The sequence below is a fragment of the Giraffa tippelskirchi genome, chromosome 3 (genome assembly GCF_054371585.1).
Source record: "Giraffa tippelskirchi isolate mGirTip1 chromosome 3, T2T-mGirTip1v1.2.pri, whole genome shotgun sequence".
Classification (NCBI taxonomy): domain Eukaryota; kingdom Metazoa; phylum Chordata; class Mammalia; order Artiodactyla; family Giraffidae; genus Giraffa; species Giraffa tippelskirchi.
In genome coordinates this window covers 119,369,020-119,394,091 of record NC_137277.1, presented here as the reverse complement: position 1 = coordinate 119,394,091, position 25,072 = coordinate 119,369,020, and the positions used below count along the sequence as shown (strand labels likewise).

Genomic DNA, 25,072 nt, shown 5'->3' with positions numbered 1-25,072 from the left:
TATATCTTTTAAAAAGGGGATCACTCCCTCGACATAACAACTGAACACTGATTCTTCTTTTCAAGGAAACATGGGCACCATGATAATTGCTGGATAAGACCATATAAAATCATTAATCTTTGCTCACTCCAGTCTTTGCCGTGAGTCCTCAGGATTAGGTACAAATATTATTTTTAAATATCTAATAACATCTAATACTTCCTTCCTAGAAGTTATTCCACTAACAGGATCAATGAAGTAAATCAAAATCCCACCTTCCTTCTTGACAGGAAACGTTTACTATCCTCTTGAGAACAGACTTTACTTCTCATACCTAATTGTTGTCAGATTTTAAAACTTGACTTTTTCATTTGAGCAAGTGTTCTTCACAACCGACAACCAAAGAATTATATAAATTCACTCAACAGGTAAATCCATTTATACACCTGGGGTGAAATTTTACTATTAACTCAAATTGACACATGCATCAGAATTAATCAAATAACATTCCATATAAACTCTATTAAGGCTTTTTTTTCACCAGTGAGAATAGGATAGCTGGGGCTATGCCACTGATTCCCAAATCTCACTGAATTTACACAACAGAAGTTGATCTCTCACAAAGATGGCTGACGACCTCCAGGGCAACTGCCCTCCCTGTAAAACTCAGCTTCTTTTAATCTCCAGGAATTAAAGCTTTCTGACGTCTTTGTGCTACACATATTTGTTCCTTCCCGAACTGTAGACTTTCTCTCCCTCTGACAACTATCTTTAGCCCTCAGACACGCAGCCGCCTCCCCTCGTGAGTTCTCCCTTCCGCTCCAAGGCTCTTCCCTCGCACACTCACGTGTGTCATTTCCTCCTCCACATTTCGGAAACTCCCAACTAAGATGTCATCAACTGCTTAGTTACCCTGACTACTGCCGTCTTCCTCTCTGCCAGTGCTCCTTTGTCACCTATCCAATCTATTTAAAATCCCTCTGCCAAGATATTCTATTCACATAAGCTAAGACCAAGACAGCTGTGTTTCTTCCCACCCATCTGTAACTTCCCTTTCCTCTCTGACTTAAGACTTCTGGCTACTTTCAACCTATCAGTCAACAAAATTTACTAATTTGCTTGCAGGACTCTATCAACTGCACTAGGAACTCTATTCAGGAGAAAAGGATAACACATAGTTTCCATCATCATCAAGTATATTTCAATGTTTCAGGAATTTTTATTTGATAATCCAAATAAAAACTGAAATGTAATAGATTATACTTTGAGGTGTATGACCATCAGAGGGAGTTCAATAGAAAGAGATGGATGCTTGGACTTGACAAATTAATTCAGTAGTTTCCAATCATGACTGATCATTACAATCTTCTACAGAGGATAAACAAAAAATACCTCAGATGAATGATTCAGCAACTCCAGGGATCGCAAGACTGGGATCTACAATTTATATATGTATGTGTGTGTGTGTGTGTATAGCAATTGTAAATACATATATGTATGCATATGTATATACAGGCATATATGTATAATGTATATATGTGTATATACACATACATTTACAGGTTATGAGTAAAAATACCTGGTGGCTCAGATGGTAAAGAATCCGTCTGCAATGCAGAAGACCCAGGTTCGATTCTTGGGTCAGAAAAATCCCCTGGAGAAGGTAATGGCAACCAACTCCAATATTCTTGCCTAGAGAATTCCATGGACAGATGAGCATGGCGGGCTACAGTCCATGGGGTCACAAAGAGTTGGACACGACTGAACGACTAACACACACATGCATTTATATACAAGCATATATGTATAAAGCATGTTCAGTTAAGTTCAGTCACTCAATCGTGTCTGACTCTTTGCAACCCCATGAATCACAACACGCCAGGCCTCCCTGTCCATCACCAATTCCCAGAGCTTACCCAAACTCATGTCCATCGAGTCGGTGATGCCATCCAGCCATCTCTATCTTCTGTCATCCCCTTCTCCTCCTGCCCTCAATCCTTCCCAGCATCAGGGTCTTTTCCAATGAGTCAACTCTTTGCATGAGGTGGCCAAAGTATTGGGAGTTTCAGCTTCAACATCAGTCCTTCCAATGAACACCCAGGACTGCACTCCTCTAGGATGGACTGGCTGGATCTCCTTGCAGTCCCAGGGACTCTCAAGAGTCTTCTCCAACACCACAGTTCAAAAGCATCAATTCTTCGGAGCTCAGCTTTCTTCACCGTCCAACTCTCACATCCATACATGACCACTGGAAAAACCATAGCCTTGACTAGATGGACTTTTGTTGGCAAAGTAATGTCTCTGCTTTTAAATATGCTATCTAGGTTGGTCATAACTTTCCTTCCAAGGAGTGAGCGTCTTTTAATTTCATGGCTGCAATCACCATCAGCAGTGATTTTGGAACCCCAAAAAATAAAGTCTGACACTGTTTCCACTGTTTCCCCATTATTTGCCATGAAGTGATGGGACCAGATGCCAGAATGTTAGTTTTCTGAACGTTGAGCTTTAAGTCAACTTTTTCACTCTCCTCTTTCACTTTCATCAAGAGGCTCTTTAGTTCTTCTTCACTTTCTGCCATAAGGGTGGTATCATCTGCATATCTGACGTTATTGATATTTCTCCTGGCAATCTTGATTCCAGCTTGTGCTTCATCCAGCCCAGCGTTTCTCATGATGTACTCTGCATATAAGTTAAATAAGCAGGGTGACAATATACAGCCTTGACGTACTCCTTTCCTGATGTGGAACCAGTCTGTTGTTTCATGTCCAGTTCTAACTGTTGCTTCCTGACCTGCATACAGGTTTCTCAAGAGGCAGGTCAGGTGGTCTGGTATCCCCATCTCTTTCAGAATTTTCCACAGTTTATTGTGATCCACACAGTCAAAGGCTTTGGCATAGTCAATAAAGAAGAAATAGATGTTTTTCTGGAACTCTTGCTTTTTTGATGATCCAGCGGATGTTGGCAATTTGATCTCTGGTTCCTCTGCCTTTTCTAAAACCAGCTTGAACATCTGGAAGTTTATGTATGTATATATAATATACATACATTCACACATTATGAGTAAAAATAAACACCTCTCCAAGTGATTTTTATGATTGCTATGACCTTTATGTTTATGATCAAAGTCAACTTTATTCCTATATGTTGTTAACCAAATTGAAAAGTGAATTGCAGACAAGTTTAAGCATCTTAGATAAATCACACAACTAAGTACTGACAAAACTGGCATGTAAGAAGAGCTTTCTTGACTCACTGCCCCCAAACTCCTCCAATGTTTTGTACTCCAAGAGATGGTGGGAATATTTGGAGCTTCAGTTGGAACTTGAATTGTGGCTAGGTTTCATAAACATGAGGAACAGATTGAGTATTCAAGAGAAGTTTCTTCCCACCTCTCTTCCTATCCAACTAGTTTAAAGTCAAGGCATATTTTGCATACTTATTGAGAGGCTAAAATATATAAGGCATCAACTTGGTCACAATCAGGGAAAGTTTACCTTTGAGAGGATACTGCCCTTTAAAGTCTTTGTTAGCAATGGGGACCCCCTGAGGAGCATTTTCAACATTCAAATTCTTTTTGTCTGCCTCAGACTGCTGAACTAAAATTTCTAGAGATGCGACACATAAATACGCATTAATGTGTTTCTCAGTTGATTCTTATGCACAGTAAATTCTAAGATACATGGTAAAGGGGGATAAAGACAAGACAATGGCACAGATCATGATTAAAATCAAGATAAGGGTTTTCAGCTCAGAGAGGCAAAAAGAGGGGAAGAGTGTTGTTTCAACTTTGTAGCAAGGTCAAAGCTGTACAAACTTTTCTTCACCCATTAAAGAACTGAGGTTGCAGGGCCACCAAGTAACCTGAAGTCTGGGGAGATATGGGTGCTTTGGGGGAGAAAGAGAACCAAGTACTTGTTTACCTGGGGTGGACAACACTAGACACCACCTTAGCTGGAAAGATGGATGCAGCTAATTTTTTAAACAAAGTGCTAGAGGATAAGGGTGAGCTAGCATGAGAGTGCCAAGTACCTAAGGATGTCAGCTAGGGGGCCTCCATACCCTCTTGCAGGATTTGACTCCATGAACCCCACCAGGCAGTCACAGGGATAATTAGGAAGAATCCTGAGAAAGTTTTCCTTAGGGTGCCAGCTATGCAGGGAAACAGTGCATGCATGCATGCTAAGTCACTTAGTCATGTCCAACTCTTTGTGACTCCATGGCCTGTAGCCCACCAGGCTCCTCTGTCTATGGGATTCTCCAGGCAAGAATACTAGAGTGGGTTGTCGTGCGCTGCTGCAAAAACCCAGACTCAACCCTTCACCTCTATTTCCCTACAAAACAAAAGTCTTAATCTGCAGGAGGAAGAGCACAAAAACTGCCATGTTAAGGCCTGAGTGAAAACCCACTGCAGCTAGAGGATAGAACAGAAAAAGAAAGCAGGAATCACATTACCCCTCGGAAAGGGACAGAAGCATATGAGAAGGCCATAAGCCAGAGACCCAGGAATTACTGAACATTAGCTTATGTGATTATACACATACATGTTATAACCCATACCAGTTTAGAAAATCTAATTGTCTGAAGTACAATTAAGAATTAGTAGGGTCTGGAAATGTAAATGAGTGCAGCCTCTATGGAAGAGAGTATGGAGATTCCTCAAAAATTAAAAATAGAATTACCATATGATCCAACAATTCCACTTTCAAGCATATATTGAAGGGAAATGAAAATCATTGTTCAAAGAGATATCTGTGTACCCATGTTCCCTGCAGCTTTATTTACAATAGCTCAGACATAGACACAACATAAGCGTCCATTGATAGATGGATGGATAAAGATGTGACACACACACACACACACATATATATATATATATAAAATTTAGCCATAAAAGGAACTCTTGCCACTTATCAATGAGATCAATGAGATCAATAGACCTTGATGGCATATACTAGTGAAATAAATCAGACAGTAAAAGACAAATACTGTTAAATCTCATTATGCAGAATCTAAAAAGACCAAATCATAGAAACAGAACAGACTGGTAGTTACCAAAGGTGGCCGGAGGTGGGGGGGTGGGATAAACAGGTGAAGATGAATAAAAGGAAATCTTGAGTAAGAACCTCTCAGTTGAGCCCAGGCAGTCAACAGACCTGAAAGAAATAACAAAATGGTTGTTTTACACCAAAAAAATATTGGTCTATGTCCTGTCTTGAGCAAAACTGAAGTAACTTGTATCTAACATAAAGTTGGGTCAACCGTAGACTTTCTAGTCCCACATCAAATTTCTCAAAACCTCACGTTTCCTTTGCATTTGATCCATCTTGAGTTCCTGTTCATCCTTCATAAGAGTAATTCTGTTTGCTGAAAGATCTGGTTGCCTATCAATTATCTTCAAAAGGTTTCATAATATCCATTCATTTTATTTCTTTAATATCCAAAAGCTTGCTTTACCCACAAAATTTAATGAATTCAAAGTAAACTATTTAGGCAACTTTCTTCTGGCCCAGAATTTAGGTCTGTACATTAGGTAAACTGCCTAATCTAACCAGTTTTTTAAAGTTTTGAACAGAGATATACATGGAACGTTACCCCAGATACACTATCACTGGGAAGATAACTTCTGAAAGAGATCACTGTCTAATACCAAAGCAATATGTTCATTTTCTTAAGAATGCATTTGCGAAGCGATTCTTTACTTTTAAAAAACAGATTGTAAATACCTTATATAGTAAGCATAAGGAAAGGGTAAAGGTCTAGGATTTGCACTCAGAGACCTAGCTTGCAGTTTACAAGCTGTATAAATTTAAACCTCTCCTAATTCTAATTAAATAAGTAGTGCATGTGTAAGCACCATGTCTCTAAAGCACCATGTTAAAATGTTAAATTTTATATTATTAACATACATATTATTGTCTTTCTTTCATTCATTCAACAAAATTCTATTTAAACTTCTTTAGAAATTAGACAATATTTTCTTCAAGTGACTTTTCCCAACCTCCTCCTCCCTATCTGGGCTCTTCAGACTGAATCTGATTCATCTAAGTAGCTACATAATTTAGCTCATGATCTGACACATAGCAAGTACTCAGTAAATATTTATTAAATAATTTCAGTCACTGTCAGCTTCCTCTTCCCCTCTACTTCCAGCAACTAATACATTCTAAATTATGTGTGGTAAAGTTACTCAATAGCACCCAGATTCACTCCATGACAACGTGTAGTTTTTAAAAGAACATTTCCGCTTTGAATCTGTCTAAACTTGCCAGAATTAAGATAATTAATGGACTTTCATACTTTGAATTTTACATCTTTATTTAAACTTCATTTTTATAAAAAAAAATTAATCATGAAAGGCCCACCATATGTTCAAAAGCTATTATGATTGTTTAGATAGAGAGAGACGGGTGCTCCCTCTTCTGGTTCTACAGAGAAAGATGATAACAGAAAACCCTCTGCAGAGTCAGACTTACATCCTGGGTAGGGAGGCCTGCCTACGCAAAGCATTATTTCAGAATTCTGGGGTGTGGGAGGCTACATAATGACTAAGTTTGCTATACATCCTTAACTGACCTAAAATCCTGCATTGATACAAATGCTTGCCAGATGGGAAAAATATTATGAAAAAAGAGATCTTACTAATCTTACTCAAGGTTTGAAAAGCTATTATTAAAAAAAGAAAGAAACTCAGGATAACAAAACAGTAAAATATATATATATATGTATATATATATATATATATATATAAAATAAAACTTGACAGTTTCTCTCAAAATGACAAGTATACAAAAAACAAAGACAGTTTCTTTCTTGGTGTGAATGGCTGTTAACTTTGCAACCCCCAAATAATATATGTGTAAGGTATTTTCAAGTTGCAACACAGAACGATGAGCATTATTTCAGTTGGTCCTCACAATAGATGCTATAAGTTAATAAGCCAGAAAATGAATATTATCATTGTTGTTTCCTCCAATTTCAATGGAAGTACCTATACAATGATGCATAGCTTTTTATAGGTCTTGCAAAACAAGCCCATGACCACTTCTATGCTTCAGATATTAATAAAAGCTAAATTCTAAGCGAAGGCTTTCTATGGTCAGGTACTGAAACAATCAGTTTACAAGTTATGCCTCATTTAATCTTCATAATAATTCTATGAACTAGACACCATTATCACTCCCATTTTACAGAGGAGGAAATTAAGCATGATCACTTTTCAGGGCCAAATTCAAGATTATGCCCTATCATCTAAAGTAAATCGTGTGAATACTCCCTAAAGTCAGCTCAAACACACATGAGGAATTGCTTGGAAATCACAGCACTCTTCACGGATTGCCACAAAATATTGATATATTTAGTTCTATTTTATAAACTAGAAACACATTTTCTAGCAGAAAATGTTACTACAAAATATATATGTGTACCAACCAAGTTATACTTCCATCATCTATGTTTAAATATAAAAGTAAGAGATAAATCAACTCCAGATTTGAAGACGGATCTTATGTCCCAGAATACCTTTAACTCTAACACATACAGACTACTCCATGTCTTGTAAAATTATGTATTTTACTCACCGGATTTTACAAAAGTTGAAAATTCTCCTGGATATGTTTTAGCTGTTTTCAAACCAGTCCAGAAGTCTTCCCATACCCTTCTCCAAGATAAAAGTCAGCATGAATTAAAATTTCTTGACACCTCAGGGCCCAGGGCTTCCCTGATAGCTCAGTTGGTAAAGACTCTGCGTCCAATGCAGGAGATCCCAGTTCAATTCCTGGGTCAGGAAGATTCATTGTTGAAGGGATAGGCTACCCACTCTAGTATTCTTGGGCTTTGCTTGTGGCTCAGCTGGTAAAGAATCTGCCTGGGATGTGGGAAAACTGAGTTTGATCCCTGTGTTGGGAAGATCCCATGGAGAAGGGAAAGGCTACCCACTTCAGTATTCTGGTCTGGAGAATTCCATGGACTATATAGTCAATGGGGTCGCAAAGAGTCAGACACAACTGAATGACTTTCACTTTCCAGCCCCCATGATTAGGTATAAGGTTTGTTTTTTTCTTTTTTAAGATCAACATGTCTTCCTTGTAGGTCTTTAAATAAATTTGGCTGAAATCTTGGCTTTTCAAATGACTTGAAATAATCCGCATTAAAAATGTATGGTAAAAATTTGCATAGAAACAGAAATAACATGCAATTGAAATCAAAGATCTTTTGCTGACCCTAATTTTTTATAACTACATCTTCCTCTTTGCTTTGCAATATTTCTCCACAAGACTATTCTGAGTTTCTGCAGGCAATGCAAAATTTTTTAATCTCTAAAATGATACAGGTCTCCACATTCCCAAAACACACAAAAATTTTCAATAGAACATTTTATCAAGTTAAAACCATGTAAGATGAACCCAATTACTTTATGAAGTGATGAAAAAGCTTGATTGGCTGCCCAATTTGCCATTTTCATGCTCATTGTTTGCCCAGCTGCATGAGCCACTGAGCAAACAGTCAGCAGCAGTTGCCAAGGTTTTACCATAATAACAAATTATGAGGTAAAAACTTAGAATTCAGAAAATTCTGCACAGAAACTTAACTACTTTCTGAGTAATGGAGAACATACCAACTTAGCGAAATTTGGCAGCAAAACCCCACTGTTCTACGGGTATGTGGGAGAGTAGTTTGAAAAGCACATTTCCTTGGATTCAGACTTTGTTCCTCTTCGACCATCTAACTTCCCTTCCATGGATGCCCTAATAGGAAATCCACAGTAATTATCATACAAGAAATTAAACTGTGTGAAATTGCTCTTAATTAAATTTTATATTTGAAATAAATTGAATTAAATCAAGCACCAGTGGACTAGCTCAGAAGTAACAGAACATGGGAGAAAATGCACAGGCTGCCATGAAGTTGAGTAAGAAAAAATCAACTGACCCTTTAAAGAATTGGTAATGGGTTCAATTCCTGAGTCAGTAAGATACCCTGGAGGGGGTAATGACAACCCACTCCAGTATTCTTGCCTGGAGAATCCCATGAACAGAGGAGTCTGGTGGGCTACAGTTCAAGGGTAGCAAAGAGTCGGACACAACTGAAGCAACTTAGCACGGCACAAAGGGCTGTGGGTAATATGACAGGACAGACTCCCTGGCTGCCCCAGACACAAGCGGAGTTGGTACTAACTCCAGGTTCTTTTCCAGAGACTTCAGCAAAGGTGCTCATGACAAAAATGGGGGCATGGTGGATACCCTGAGAGAGTAGAGGCCAGCCAAAGGGACACAGCTGCTTCTATGGGCAAAGCACGAAATTCAGACACCTGGCTCAGGCCATTCTCTCACAAACACCAAAAGCCTGAAGCTGCCATGAGAGGAGCAGAGTGAAGACCCATTGCTGATGAGAGAATGCAGAAGAAAAATTCTCTACTCTAGAGGAGGGCCAGTCCAGAATCCTGTGTTGATGCCATTAGAGGTGTGCTGTTCCCGCTGGGAAGGGCCAGGAGACTCTCTCTTCTGCACCAGGATAGCAGAGAACCTATCCTGTCCTCTTCCTTCACCACCCTTAATCCCCACCAGCAACATACAATTACCAGAGCAGTCAGCAATTTCATTCCGAGGTATGTGCCCAAGAGAAATAACATCCTCACAAAACCTGTAGAGAAATGTTTAGAGCAACTTTATTCATAATTGCTAAAAACAGGCTAAAAGGAAATAATCTAAATGTCCATCAACTGGTGAGTGGATGACAAACTATATTATAGCCATTCAGTGGAATGCTACTCACCAATAAAAAGAAATAAACTACTATTATATACAACAACATGAAGGAATCACAAATGCAGTAAGTGAAAGAAGGCAGACACAAAAGGCTATATACTATTATTCATACAATATTCTAGAAGAGCAAAATTCTAGTGACAAAGAGAGTTCACTGGTTTCCTGGAGGTGAAAAGTCAAAGTGTGAGTTGCTCAGTTGTGTCTGAGTCTTTGCAACTCATGGACAGTAGCCTTCCAGGCTCCTCTTTCCATGGAATTCTATAGGCAAGAATACTGGAACAGGTGGCCATTTCCTTCTCCAGGGGATCTTCCCAACTCAGGGATCAAACCTAGGTCTCCAGCATTGCAGGCAGATTCTTAACCACCTGAACCACCAAGGAAGCCCAGAGGTGAAAGAAGGCACAAAGGAATTTTGGGGAAATGTAATCTTCTAAATCTTAATTGGAGTAGTGGTTACATGTCTGTATAAACCCATCAAGTTCATAAACAATGAATTTTAAAGTATACAATAAACCTGACTTAAAAAGTTGAAATACATATTTTAGCTTCATTTTTGTCAGAGTTTGAATGATTTTGAAAAAATTTTAATTTACTTAATGGATCAGCTTTTATGGAATACATACTATATGCCATGTCATGTTCTATCTAACATGAAGTAGTTATGACCCTTTGAGATCATGCAGTGTCATACACTACTTCTTAAAATATCTTCAGGAATTTATGGATTAAGTATGAAATCCCAATGCAAAAATTAAAATATATAGAATTATATATGAGACATAAGGCTCAGCAAGTAAAGAATCCACCTGCAATGCAGGAGATCCAAGAGACATGGGTTGGATCCCTGAGTTGGAAAGATTCCCTGGAAGAAGGAATGACAATCCACTCCAGTATTCTCACTGGGAAAATCCCATGAACAGAGGAGCCTGGAGCGTTACAGTCCATGGGGTCACAAAGAATTTGAAACAACTGAAGTGACTGAGCACACACATACACATGAGATAAGAAGGGGACAGGGCACAATCTTTAAATGAATGACACAGCTGTTGAGGACACAACATAAACTAGTTAGAGCAAACTAGGTCCAAGATAGTGGATCTGTCAATTTCCACTAGACCTTGAGCCTCATTATGTACTCACTGTAATACATCAGCAAGTTAAATGACACATCAACCAGTGCCATGACATTTCTGAGGCCAACCATAAAAGGCCAAAAGTGAGCAGTGACCCAATTCTTAGAAATCCACCCCTTCCCTCAAATAGTTGCAATAATCCTCCCACTTATTAGCCTATGAAATTACCCAATCCATAAAAACTAACCACCTCATATTTCAGGACTGCTCTCACTTTCTGAAATGGACTGCATTCTGTCTAGGGAGTGTGTGTGTGTGTGTGTGTGTGTGTGTGTGTGTGTGTGTGCGCGCGCACACATGCGCAGATGCTAAGTCACTTCAGTCATATATGACTCTTTGCAATCCTATGGACTGTAGCCCACCAGGCTCCTCTCTCAATTCTCCAGGCAAGAATCCTGGAGTGGGTTGCCATGCCCTTCTCCAGGGGAATCTTCTCAACCCAGGGATGGAACCCAGGTCTGCCCCTTTACAGGCAGATTCTTGACTGTCTGAGCCAGGTACAGAGGAGGGAAGATAGAAAACCAATGTGAGAGATCTGCAGTTAAGTTACAGAGAGTAACAAAGAGTAAATAGTGAAATAAGCACTTTTTAAAAAATATCTATATTATATTAAAAGTTTCTACAAACAAAAAAGACAATTGACTAGAAAGGTGGGGAAAGGAAATGATTTGGTAATTCACAGGAAATAAACATCATTACATTTTTTTAATTTTTAAAGAAGCAGTGAAAACTACAATGCTGAAAAAATAATGTTCTAAATGATGAACTTCTCATCATTTTTGCCTGAATAGTTATTTAACTTATATAAACATGTAGGACAGAATACTTTCTTCTCCATGCACATTCCTTCCAGGCTTCTCAGCAATGCTAATGGACTCCAGATCACTCAAATGACAAACATTTATCAGGAAGAACAAGATGGCAGAGGAGTAGGTGGATGTGGAGGACATCTCTCTCAATGGATACATCAAGAATACACTTCGGACACAGAAGAGCCTGCAGAACACCAGCTGAGAGCAGGCATGAGTACCTGACCATGGGAAAAGAATATACAGAACCATGCAAAACTCAAAACCAACAAAATCAGGTAAAGTAATTATCCTTCAAATAAAAAAAAAATTTTATCAGGTACCTGAGAACAAGTACACTCTCAAATAGGATGAATTTGGTCTGCTTCCTTAATCAGAACCTTCCCAGCTTGTGAATTAAAATCGATGTCATTATGTCTCAATAATAACAGCCAAGTTACCACTACTATTTTTAAAATTTCAGCTTGCTTTTTCTCACACCCTTGTTAGCAAGACCCCAGGTAAGTTGAGTAGTGCCATTTTAGCTAAACTAACTCCATTTATTTAGAAAATTGATTTAAGAAACAATTTTTTAACCTGATGGTATTTGAAACACTGAATAAACGCTGCTGCTTCTTAGGAAAAAATAACTGGGAACTAGGTGATAGAGACATATTTATTTTAATGTAATCCTGACATGTGCAAAACAGAAAAACAATACAGAAAACCTACTCACTCTCTAATGGAAATGGCTTCATAAAACTAAAAAGATTTGGTAATACTGAGCAACAGTCCATGAGAAACTGGTTATTATCAACACTCAGTGCCTAGGTTGCTAGTTAATGAGGTGAGAAGAAACCAAGAATGGTTAATAATCCCACAAACTGATCATAATCAAATCATCACAGTGTTAATAAGAGAATTAAGGAGGTTGTAACCTGAAATGAAATATACATATAAAATCACTATTTTGACTATATATATTATGGCAAAGCTATTTTCTAAAGCTACATGGAAGTCAAAAAAGATTAAACTTTCTTCCGCAAAAACATTTTTCAAAAAAAATCAGGTTAAGCAGGTTTTATTGATAGCACCTAAAAAATATTTATTCTTACTTTGTCATTTAAGTCTACAAAGGAAACTCTCAATCAATTTGCAGACATATTTAATTTCCTAGACATCATATATACTAAGACAAACTGTTTTCTGATTATGCTATAAACTTAACTCTTAAATTTAAGTTATAAATCTAGTTTCTCAATCCTTTACCTATATTTTCAAGAGCTAAGTTAACTGTTTTCATCCTACTATATTGATATAGATATTCTTGTTTATATACATGACATTAACAAATATTTTTCTCATTACACATTTAAATAATAATCTAACTTCAGGACAATTGCCTCTTTTCACTGGATTTGTCAATATTTATAACAAACATTTAACCTAATGAAGACAATATATTCCCAGTTATGTACTGAGAACATAAACTTTTTTCTGAGTATAAGATAATTGATTCTGATTGCAAATATTTGAAAAGCCCTGAAAAACTGAGAAAAAATGGACCAGTATAATCTCACAAATCAAAGGCAAGTACTATTAATTTGTATTCCTTCCTTGTTTTTATCTTCTTTAAATAGTTAAAATCTCAGAAAGATACAAATTTGTTTTACACTATTTTCACTTCAAATGATTAAGAAAAAGCACTTTCCACCCATAAGGAAAAAGAAGCTGGAAAAGAATATATATAATGGAATTATACATAAAACATATATAAATTATACATGAAATGTACATGATCAGTATCAGTTCAGTCGCTCAGTCGTGTCCGACTACAACCCCACGGACTACAGCACGCCAGGCTTCCCTGTCCATCATCATCTCCTGGAGTTTGCTCAAATTTATGTCCATAGAGTCAGTGACGCCACCCAACCATCTCATCCTCTGTCGTCCCCTTCTCCTGCCTTTGATCTTTCCCAGCATCTTTTCTAATGAGTCGGCTCTTCATATCAGGTAGCCAAAGAACTGGAGCTTCAGCTTCAGCATCAGTCCTAATAAATATACAGGATTGGTTTCTTTAGTATTGACTTATTGAGATGTCACATCCTCTTCTAACCTTCTGTTGGACAGTAACATCCTTTGTTGCTGGGTTCCCTCATCCCAGGCATGAGAGTCTTCCCTTCTCATCCCTTCAACTTCACATGCAGACTTACTCTTGCAATGTATAAAAGCTCCAACTTATGGTCTGTGTTGCACGCAGCCTGCTAATATGAAAATAATATTATTCCAGGAAAGGAATGAACATGTGAGAGAGAAAGAGACTGATTCTTTCCAACTAAGGGTATTTTTCAACAAACATGATTTTTGATTCAAAGTGACTGAGGCTCAAATCCTATCAATTTTGGCTACTTATTGATTGTATGGTAATAGGCAGTTTAGTTAAAATTACTGAATGTGGTTCCATAATTGCAAAATTAGGGAAGAATGTCTGTGTCATAGGGTTTTGAGAGGATAAAAGGATCTGGAACACCATAAGTGCTTGGTAAATATTGCCTCTATTCTACCTCATTTCATTAATGATGTAGGTTTGTGGGCAACCAAGAGGAAAGGACTGACCATGAATTAAAATGTGGAAAATGTTTTTCTGTTACGCTCTATCCTCCTTTGTGCATCTTTCCTTCTTGTCTTGGAAAATTTCCTCAGCCCAGTAGGTAAGGGAGACAATTTGGGGAGGGTTGTAGAGGAATCTTTAATTGCAGCTCTTCCAAAAGCAGATCAAGTACAATGGCTAATGTCTTTGATTAATTTTGGTGCCTTGTAAGATTGAACTGTATTATATGTAAAAGTTTTATATATCATAAAGGAAACATTATGAGTCAATGAGAAAGAGAAGGATTATTTTATAAATCCTATTTGGGAAATTGTTTAGCTAATTGGAGAAAAACTCAACCTGGATTCTCATTTAACAGCATAAACCAAAACATCGAAATTAAAATGGTAACTGAACAATATCAAACTTAACCGATCTATAGTAGAAATAAAAGGTGGTTTTTTTTCCAATTTCTAAATAAGGGAATTCATAAAGGAGTAATAGTTTTGACTATGTTGTTTAGTCACTAAGTTACATCTGACTCTTTGCGACCCCGTGGACTGTAGCCCACCAGGCTCCTCTGTCCAGGGCATTTCTCAGGCAAGAAAACTGGAGTGGGGTTGCCATTTCCTTCTCCAAGTTTTGACTATAGAAAAATGTAAAATTTTGCAAAATCAGTAGTGTTATGAATAAGTTTAAAGGTAGAGAAACTGACAAGTTATTTAACTATGTATATCAGTTCAGTCGCTCAGTCACGTCTGACTCTTTGCGACCCCATGGACTGCTGCACATCAGGTTTCCCTGTCCATCACCAACTCCCGGAGCTTGCTCAAACTCATGTCCATTGAGTCAGTGATGCCACCAGTGATTAAAGCTTAAGGTCTTCAGAGTCTCAATCCAGGTGAAAAGAGGGAAAAGAAGGTAAAACAATCCTGATTAGGACAGTTTCCAACCTGAAGGAACTGAATAAATTTGACTCAATTTTTAGATTTCATTTTCTGTGTCATGAAGAATGGGGGTTAAAGTTCAAAAATTTAAATAAGCTTCAAAAAACAATTGCAAAATTTGTAACAGATATTCATGAAACTGAGCCCCACTCAAATCAGTAAAAGAGGAGATGACTGTGAAGAATAGACACAACCAGCCTGCAAGTACATTAGAAGGGAAAACAAGAAATTGGAAAATGAGGCTTCTCTCTGTGTCTCCCAGGGACACAGACCCTCCTTCTCCTTGAGCTGCTAAGTGCTGCTCCCTCTCCTGGCCTCATCCTGGCTGCCTGGAAAGGCCTGGTGTCAATCAAGAAGTCGCTTGCTCATAATACCAGTGGCTCCTGCCATTTCAAATTCCATTTCCTCCTTCCTTGCTTGACATTTCTGACTTAATGCACTCCTACTGATTTTTTACTCATTTCAGTCTTCCCTTCTCTTTGCCAGCACTTTTTCCTCTATTTTATAACCCAATGCAAATATCATTTGCATTGTCATTTGATGCAGATAAAACTCATGGATTCCGTGTGTGTGTGGTGTGTGTGTGTGTGTGTGTGTGTGTGTGTGTGTGTGTGTGTGTGTGTGTGTGTGTGTGTGTGTGTGTGTGTGTGGTATGCGGGTGAGAGGGGATGCACATGTATTAATATATGGTAGATATAACACTGGACTTATGGATTATATGAAGTGGATTCCAAAACCTGTGTTTTACAAGTGCAACATATGTCTTTTTCTATAATTCAGCTTACTTACTATTTTGAGTCTATTCTGCTTTGTGGTGGAAACTCAACATTAACCACTTTGTGCTCACACTCCTCCCTTTCCCCAGGATTATGGTAAAGTTCTAGAGACGCAGGTAGTGCCAAGAGATTGGAGTCAGACCCCCCAAAATGTTCCATTTGTCCCCTCCAGATTCATTCTTGACCCGTCTCCATTCTACTCTGCCCTGGAGCCTAAACTAAATGGAGCACATGGACATGATTCACTTCCCTCTGGCTTCCACAAGGAAGCAGCCTTCTCCCTGTGCTCTGTCTTGCTTCTAGCTTCTAGAATTCTGCCCTCTCTTCATCCGGTTGGCCGAGTAGTGATAACAGTTCTGTAACTACAAGCCCTGGGTTCCTACACTCTACACTGTGCCCACACCTTCGGGATCACTCCTCCTGTAGATAATGCCTCCTCAAATTATCCTGTTGTGGTAGTGCCAACTGTCTCCTGCTGTGATATAATCCTAGAAGTCCACTGTCCACGTAGTGATTCTGAGAGACTTTTCATTCTGTCTGGTTCCTGGTAGTCAGACCACAAGGGTTCTGCAGCAACATCCCTCATGTTTGTACACTTCACCATGAAGGTCTTAACTCTCTCTGCTGCTGTCTCCATGTTACACTGGGGACAGAAATATCTGTGGGGTTGTTAAGGTGCTGTCTGCCTAGATCTTGTGTGTGCTCATTCGCTCTCTCCAACTACGGTGGTGAAATACAGGGAGACCCCATCTGTGTCTACACATGTCCCACTCCTACCCTGTGAACCTTATGCAGCCCACATCAGGGGCAGGTTTGACTGGTGAAAGATGGAAAAAAGGAGGTGCATAAAATACTAAGAAAAAAAAATAAATGTCATAATATATAGAAGTGTGTTAATATAGATATTTAAACATAACTACCCTGCAACAAACCCACGAAACTGAACATTTATATGGCCACTAGAACCATTCAGCTTGTGAGTTCTAAAAATAAGGATTTAAACATTCCTATTGGCAAATGTCAGGTTCTTCATTTATGCAGAAAAGCATTCTGCATATAAAAACTCATTGGATCATCAACTCTTAGGTTATAAAATATACTCTATGTTATAGGCTGGACTGTGTGACTCCAAATTTTATACGCTGAAGTCCACGCAAGGTAATTATATTTAGTTGTAAGGTCTTTAAAGTGGTAATTAAGTTAAAATGAGGTCTTTAGAATGGTTCCAAATCTAATGTGGCCGGTGTCCCTATAGGAAGAGGAAATTTGGACACAGACATGCACACAGAAAAAATTATGTTTAGGCAGAGGGAAAAGATGGCATCTGCAAGTTAAAGAGAGAGATCTCAGAAGAAGAAACCAACCCTACAGACACACTGATCTTAGACTTCCAGCTTCCAGAACAGTGAGAAAACAAATGGCTGCTGTTTAACCTACCCAGTCTGTGGTACTTTTTTATGGCAGCTCGAAGAAACCAATACAATCCATTTTATAGATTAAAAAAGTGAACTTTAGAGAAGTTAAATAGTCTTTCAAAACACAATTGTTTTATAATAAATTATTTACAGTAAATCATTACATTAGTAATCCTAACACTTAAATCCAGGCTACCTCGCATCCTATATTCTGTCTCTCATGAGATGATTCCCAAGGGTTCTGCAACTTGTATAATATGATTTTGATATAAGAATGTTCATGAGTATATGTGCATAAACTTCAAAGTCAAGGAGTGCATCTGCAGGCTTAGCCCACCAGGCTGTGGCTGCCACCAGCCCATTTCCAGATTCCCTGCTCCCCTCCTGCCTCCATCCATTGACTAACTTTCCACTCCTTCCACACTCCCTGTCAGTTCCTGAATTACAGGTCCATTCAGAGACCGTAAAAAGAGGATAAGAAGTGAGGGAGTAAGCCTAGAGCAGCAAGCAAACCGCACTGAAATACCGCGTGTGTGTGTGTTCATGTGTGTGTGCTGTGAGGCACATAAAGGAGGGGACACTATCACAAGGGTTAAATTCCCCTACAGTGGAGAATGAGCAAACAATGAACACAATGGGAATTTTCAATTTCATTCAGAATCCAAGCATAAGCAATCTATATTGTGTGTGTACTAAGGTTAAAGGACAAGATAGAAATGAGAAAACTTGGGTTATGGTCTCAGATTTGTGGATTTACTATCAGGAACTTAGGGCAAATTAATTATTGGGCTTCTGTTTCCTTACCACCAAAATGACTACATTATATTCAAGGTTTCTTCTTTTTAACATTTGGTGAGATGTTTATCTAACACTGTAATGTTCTGTTTTTTTGTGGAAATACAGAATCACACAACATGGTTCAGCTGCTATTTGAACATCAATGCCAAGTTTTGATAATCATGGGGAGTAAGGTTTTGGAATACTAATCTCACTGCAATAGTGTTATTTTGAAATCAACCAATCAATTAATCCAGTGTCAGTAAATTAGGGGAAATTTTGATTTATTAATTTATTTAACTGTAACCATAGAAAATGCTCCATTCATCTATTCATTCATTTAACCAAAATTGAAGAAACAACTACTGTGGCCTGAGTACTTACTATATATTCCCCTAGATGTTCATAGTTTCTCCAGTGGAAAACAGACAATATGATGTGGGAAGTGCTGTGAGTCGTGTTAGAATATGGGTAATCTCAGAGCAGCATGGCAACTTATGAAAGGGCAAAAAGGATTTCCAGCTCCATGCTGGCAAAGAGAATGAATCAAACCCCATTACGACAAATGGGTTAATTTGCATAACATCCCAGAGAGGGTTTGTTGTAGTTTAGGAATTATAAGAAAATAGAAATTCAGTCTATCAAAAGGGCTGAGTACTTTAAAGACTGAATCATAAAAGACTCATACACTGCTTATAAATGAGCCCAATCACAGAAAGCCAAATTTCTTTCCTCTTTGTTACTGTTAGAAATGTTTCCAAAAGATGTGAATTCTATATGTCAATCCCCAGTACTTATTACGTCTTTCCTTGCTTTGAGAAGCAAGTATGTCTGAAGTCAAAAACATTAAATATATAAAGGACCTGATAAATCGGTTGGTTCAACTCACTCACTCAAAGATAGACTGATGACCCCCAGGTCTCAGGTATCACAGCAGCAGAGCAAAATCTAAATCCCAATTATCTGAACACCCATGTCAATGTTTTTTGGGGGTTTTCCTACTGAACTTCCTTCTGGTTCCCACCAGCCATTATACATAAACTCCCAGAAATGAAGTCAAACATTCTCTGTCATTCAGTTAACAAAGCAGTCTATCATTTAGGAAGCGTGGCAGATCTATATGTGCCTTGGAATCAACCATGATTATGTGTCAGTTGCGCTGCTATATATATATATAGCTATTTGCTTATAGCTATAGCTGTTGTCTTGCCTGGAAATATTCATGAATGGGAACAGTGAAAGGAGATTGCAGTAATTTCCCCAGTCAAGTGAGGAAGTGGATAGTAGCAAATGACAATGAACATTGATTCACAGTTCTTTCAGCAAACATTTTGTGAGCACCTAATATGTGTCAGGCACTGTCCTAATCAGCATCAGTGAAAAATAAAATAAGTGTAATAAGACAGCAGGATTCCCCAGGTGACTCAGTGGTCAAGAATCTGCCTGCCCATGCAGGAGATATGAGTTTGATTCCTGGGTTGGAAGATCCCCTGGAGAAGGAAACGGCAACCCACTCCAGTATTCTTGCCTGGAAAATTCCATGGACAGAGGAGCCTGGCAGGCTACAGTCCATGAGGTTGCAAAAGAGTCAGACATGACTTATCGACCAAATAACAACAACAATTAAAGCAGCATCCCAGGCCACACCATGCTTGTCTGCTGAGCAAAACAGCAATAAGAAAGAAACAAATACACAGTAACATCAAACAACAGTAAGTATATGGCAAAGGTTCAAACTGCAGAAAGTGAAAAGAAGTTTTAAATTCTGAAGGAACAGAAAGTGCAATGAGAAGAAACTGTAATGACTCACTCTTAGAAAAGAAAGATGTTTGAATACATTGAAACCTTTCACATTCACCTTCCTCTGCCTTGGTGTCATTCTTAGAAACCTAGTGGGAAGAAGTAGGAGGCACTCTTGAATTTCTTCTTAACTCTTACCGGACTGGTTTTTAGAGAGACATCACTTTGTTTCCAAGCACCTACCACTGTCTTCTCCAAACACTCAGTGTTCTGTGTGTTTTTACACTATTGGGTAGTAGTTCTTTTAACGTTCCTAGAAGAGTTCACAGTCCCCTCTGAATAGATCTGATTTAAAATAGAGACCTTCCCTCCCCAAAACACTCACAAGTAATAGAAAATGTTGCATTAAATACTAGGGAATTGACTGAAAGCCATCAAAGATCACTTCCTGGAGATCCTTCGAAAAAATCATCTGTCTCTGCATTATGAGGAGTGGGTTCTAACTGGCTTTGGCTCACGGGTCTGTAGTCCAAGAGTTCCCCAGTTTAAACACTGTGCACATGCAGAGACCTCTCAGCCAAAGAGTTTTAGGTTGTCAGGCTGCAGTGCTCAGGGAGTGAAATACACATGTATATTGTTGATCGCTGTTTTTTAAAGAACAAATAGGATTTCAATGCTGTTCACTTAAAAAAGAATTTGAAATGCATATGTGAAATTAGTTGCTCCTGAAATGCACAGAATAAACACAATGAAATTTCAATCCTACCCACATATTAAAATCACCTGGGCAGCTTTCTAAAAAAATTGATGCACAGGCCCCTATCAGGTCAATTAAATCAGACTCTCTCAGGATGGGGTCCAGGAATTGTTGATGTGTCAACTCTCAGATAGGACCTTCCTGGTGGTCAAGTGGTTAAGACTCTGTGCTCCCAATGCAGGGGGCACAGGTTTGATCTCTGGTCAGGGAACTAAGATCCTGCATGCTGCATGGTGCAGCCAGAAAAAAATTAAACTCTCAGATAATTTCAGTGAGGAGGCTGATCTTCACATACTGTGGATCTGACTTTACTTATTAAGAAGAGAAATATTTTAAACTAAAGCCAATTGATCATAGAGTTGTTTATTCAGTTTATCTGAATAAATATAGCTGAATATAGTTCTGAATAGTCCTAACATTTCACAAAACATATGAGGAACAGAAAATTTATCAATAAATAGGTAATTGGTTTCTATACATGGGTCCAAAGACAAATACCTGTGAAGCAAAGATTCTTCTTACTTCTTCCTAGAATTCCAGTACCTAGTATAGAGCTTGCCATATATGAAGGCTTAATTAATGTTTGCTAAGTTAACCATGCCATTTTGGTCCTTTCCTCTCAAAAACTATAGGGAAGAAAATATCGTGATCATTGGAAGTTGTCTACTGAGGCATTTAACTACACCCTTGAGAAACAATATTACTGAATACATTCTTTCATTAAAATATTGATTATCTATCATGTGCCAAATGATATAATTGGTGCTGGCAATGATAATGATAATCCTTTTAAAATCATTCCTGACATTTTTTTTAATTGAGTATTAGAATTCTGTTTCAAGAAGATTCGGAGATACTCAAGACCACAGAGTCAGTGTGTGAAACAGGATAAACTGAAAGTCTTGTCTTCCAGTTCCAAAGTGGCGCTATTTTAGGGAGCGCAAAGTAAGTCAGTTTTATCATGTACACATTTAAAGTAATGAGACTAATTTTAACAGCAAATGATCATGTAATAAAGACAACAAGCATCAATCTACAAAGAGGAACTTTCCAGTTGTATCAGTTTTGTGTAAGCAACTATGGGGTTAGAAACAGACTCTTTTCATGTATGGGTTAGAATATATTTTGTACTTAGAGCAAATAGTATCCAGTTCTGTGTAAAGGTACAGAAAATTGTCTCTGAGACTCCGGGAGAATAAGTGAGGTAAGCAAGGCACAGAGTGGTTGAGACTGGCACACAAACTTAAGGAGAAATAGAATATTTTGATTTCAAAATCAGTTTCTAATCTCAAAAAAAATGCAATTATTCAGCAATTCTAGTTATTCATATAGATTACTGTGAGAATGTATAAAATTTAGGGGAAACCCCCTGAATAATTACAGATACTAATTTCCAGGAGAAATATCAACAATCGCAGATATGTAGATGATAGCACTCTAATGGCAGAAAGCAAAGAGGAACTAAAGAGCCTCTTGATGAGGATGAAAGAGAAGAGTGAAAAAGCCGGCTTAAAACTCAACACTCAGAAAACTAAGATCACGGTATCTGGTCCCATCATTTCATGGCAAATAGATAAGGAAAAAGTGGAAACAGTGACAGATTTTATTTTCTTGGGCTCCAAAGTCACATGTGGATGGTTTCAAAGAGATTAAAAGACGCTTGCTCCTTGGAAGAAAAACTAAGACAGATCTGATTAAAAACCATGAGATTAAAAGACGCTTGCTCCTTGTAAGAAAAACTCAAGACAAATCTAGACAGTGTATTAAAAAGCAGAGACACCACTTTGCTGACAAATGTCCATATAGTCAAAAGTATGGTTTTCCAGTAATCATGTATGGATGTGAGAGTTGGACCATAAAGATGGCTGAGTGCCAAAGAACTAATGCTTTCTAATTGTGGTGCTAGAGAAGACTCCTGAGAATCTCTTGGACAACAAGGAGATCAAATCAGTGAATCCTAAAGGAAATCAACTCTGAATACTCATTGGAAGGACTGATGCTGAAGCTGAAGTTGAAGCTCCAATACTCTGACCACCTGATGTGAAGAGCTGACTCACTGGAAAAATACCCTGATGCTGGGAAAGACTGAGAGATGAGATGGTTGGATGGCATCACCAACACAATGGACGTGAGACTGAGCAAACTCCAGGAGATAGTGAAGGACAGGGAAGTCTTGCTGTTTGGCAGTCCATGGGGTTGCAAAGAGTTGGACATGAATTAGTGACTGAACAGCAACAATCACCCCTCTCACTCCATCTCCCAACACTCTTCCTCTCCTCTATTCTCAAGCAGCTTCAACTTTCTAACAGTACCTCAGGAAAGCCAAGGTTGACCCCCTTGGGTGTTTCCATATGGACTTTCCTTTCCCCAACACTTTCTAAAGGCATTGCTTCCCTCTTTCAATCTCTGTTTAATCTGTCTCCCAGACAGGAATTTTCTGACCACCCTACCCAAAACTAAGTTGTCAGACCTCATCATCCCCTATGCCCCTACACTGCTGTATGATTTTCCTCTGAGCACTTACCACTATCCCAGATTATTTTTATTTCTGTGTTTTCAAGGTGGTTTCCTCCATTAATGCATATGCTACATGAAGGCAGATTCTGGCTCTTTCTGTCATTGTTGTGTTCCTTGCAAATAATTCTAAAATTGATATGGAAACACAAAAGACCCTGAACAGCTAAAGCAATCTTGAGAAAAAAGAACAAAGCTGGAGGCATAATGTTTCCTGACTTCAGACTCTACTACAAAGCTATAGCAATCAAAGCAGTATGGTACACAGGCATGATATCTATGTGGCTTTTGACTCAGAACGTGGTATCTTAGTGAATATTCCACTTGAGCTGCTACCCTGTTTTGAACCATGTTCATTACAGATATTGGCTTGTAATTTTCTTTTTTTTGCAGGTCTTTGTCTGCTTTTAATCGGAGAAGGCAATGGCACCCCACTCCAGTACTCTTGCCTGGAAAATCCCATGGACAGAGGAGCCTGGTAGGCTACAGTCCATGGGGTCGCTAAGAGTCGGACGACTGAGCGACTTCACTTTCACTTTTCCCTCTCATGCACTGGAGAAGGAAAAGGCAATCCACTCCAGTATTCTTGCCTGGAGAATCCCAGGGATGGCAGAGCCTGGTGGGCTGCCGTCTATGGGGTCGCACAGAGTCAGACACGACTGAAGCAACTTAACAGCAGCAGCAGCAGCAGTATCAGCGTAATGGTAACTGTAGAATAAATTTGGGAGTGTTCCCTCCTGATCAGCTTTTTGGAACAGTTTGAGAAAGGTAAGTATTAGGTCTTCTTTATATGTTTGTTAGAATTTCCCTGTGAAGCTTTTGGGTCCTAAACTTTTGTTTGCTGAGATTTTCTTGATTATTAATTCAATTTCAGGCTTCCCTGGTGGCTCAGTGGTAAAGAATCTGTCTACCAATGCAGCAGACATGGGTTCATTCCTTGGGTCAGGAAGATTCCTCTGGAGAAGGAAATGGCAACCCACTCCAGTATTCTTGTCTGAAAAATCCCATGGATAGAGGAGCCTGGCTGGCTACAGTTCACGGGGTTACAAAAGAGTTGGAAACAACTTAGCAACTAAACAACACAATCTATTTTCACTAGTGATCAGTCTGTTCTGACTATTTCTTTTTGACTCAGGCATAGAAGATTGAATATTTCTAGAAATTTCTCTATTTCTTCTAGGGTGTCTGATTTGTTGGCATATAGTAGTAGTTTTCTCTTATGATTTTTTGTATCTCTGTAATAATGGTTGTAATTTCTTCTTTCATTTATTTTATTTACTAGGTTCTCTCACCTTTTTCTTAATGAGCCTAGTTAACAGCTTATCAGTTTTATTTTTTCAAAAAAGTCCTTAGCGAGTGTGGAGAAAAGGGAGTCTTTCTACATTGTTGGTGGAAATGTAAATTGGTGTGGCCATTATATAAAACATTATGCAGGTTCCCCCCAAAAATAAAAATGAGCTGCCATATGATCCGGCAATTCCACTCCTGGAATTGCTGGACAAAAGTATCATTTAAAAAGATACATGCAGTACTATGTTCACAGCAGCACTAGTCACAATAGCCAAGACACAGAAACAATCTAAATATCCATTAACAAATGAACAGATAAAGAAGATGTGGTACAATGGAATATAGAATGGAATACTATTCATCCATAAAAAGGAAAGAAATAATGCCATTTGCAGCAACATGGGTGGGCCCAGAGATTATCACACTAAGTGAATAAGTCAGAAGTTCAGTTCAGTTCAGTTCAGTAGCTCAGTCGTGTCCGACTCTCTGCGACCCCATGAATTGCAGCACGCCAGGCCTCTCTGTCCATCACCAACTCCCGGAGTTTACCCAAACCCATGTTCATCGAGTCGGTGATGCCATCCAACCATCTCATCCTCTGT

The 25,072-nt window shown here is 38.5% G+C and overlaps 1 long non-coding RNA gene across 2 annotated transcripts in view; it reads right to left on the bottom strand.

Annotated features, from left to right (window-relative positions):
- The window catches only part of LOC145541763 (uncharacterized), a 143,678-nt gene that overhangs the window by 28,475 nt on the left and 90,131 nt on the right, over positions 1-25,072 (bottom strand). For both annotated transcript variants that reach the window (XR_014079263.1, XR_014079264.1), the window contains exon 2: positions 5,032-5,132. This is a non-coding gene — a long non-coding RNA (uncharacterized LOC145541763). The remainder of the gene's footprint in view (positions 1-5,031; positions 5,133-25,072) is intronic.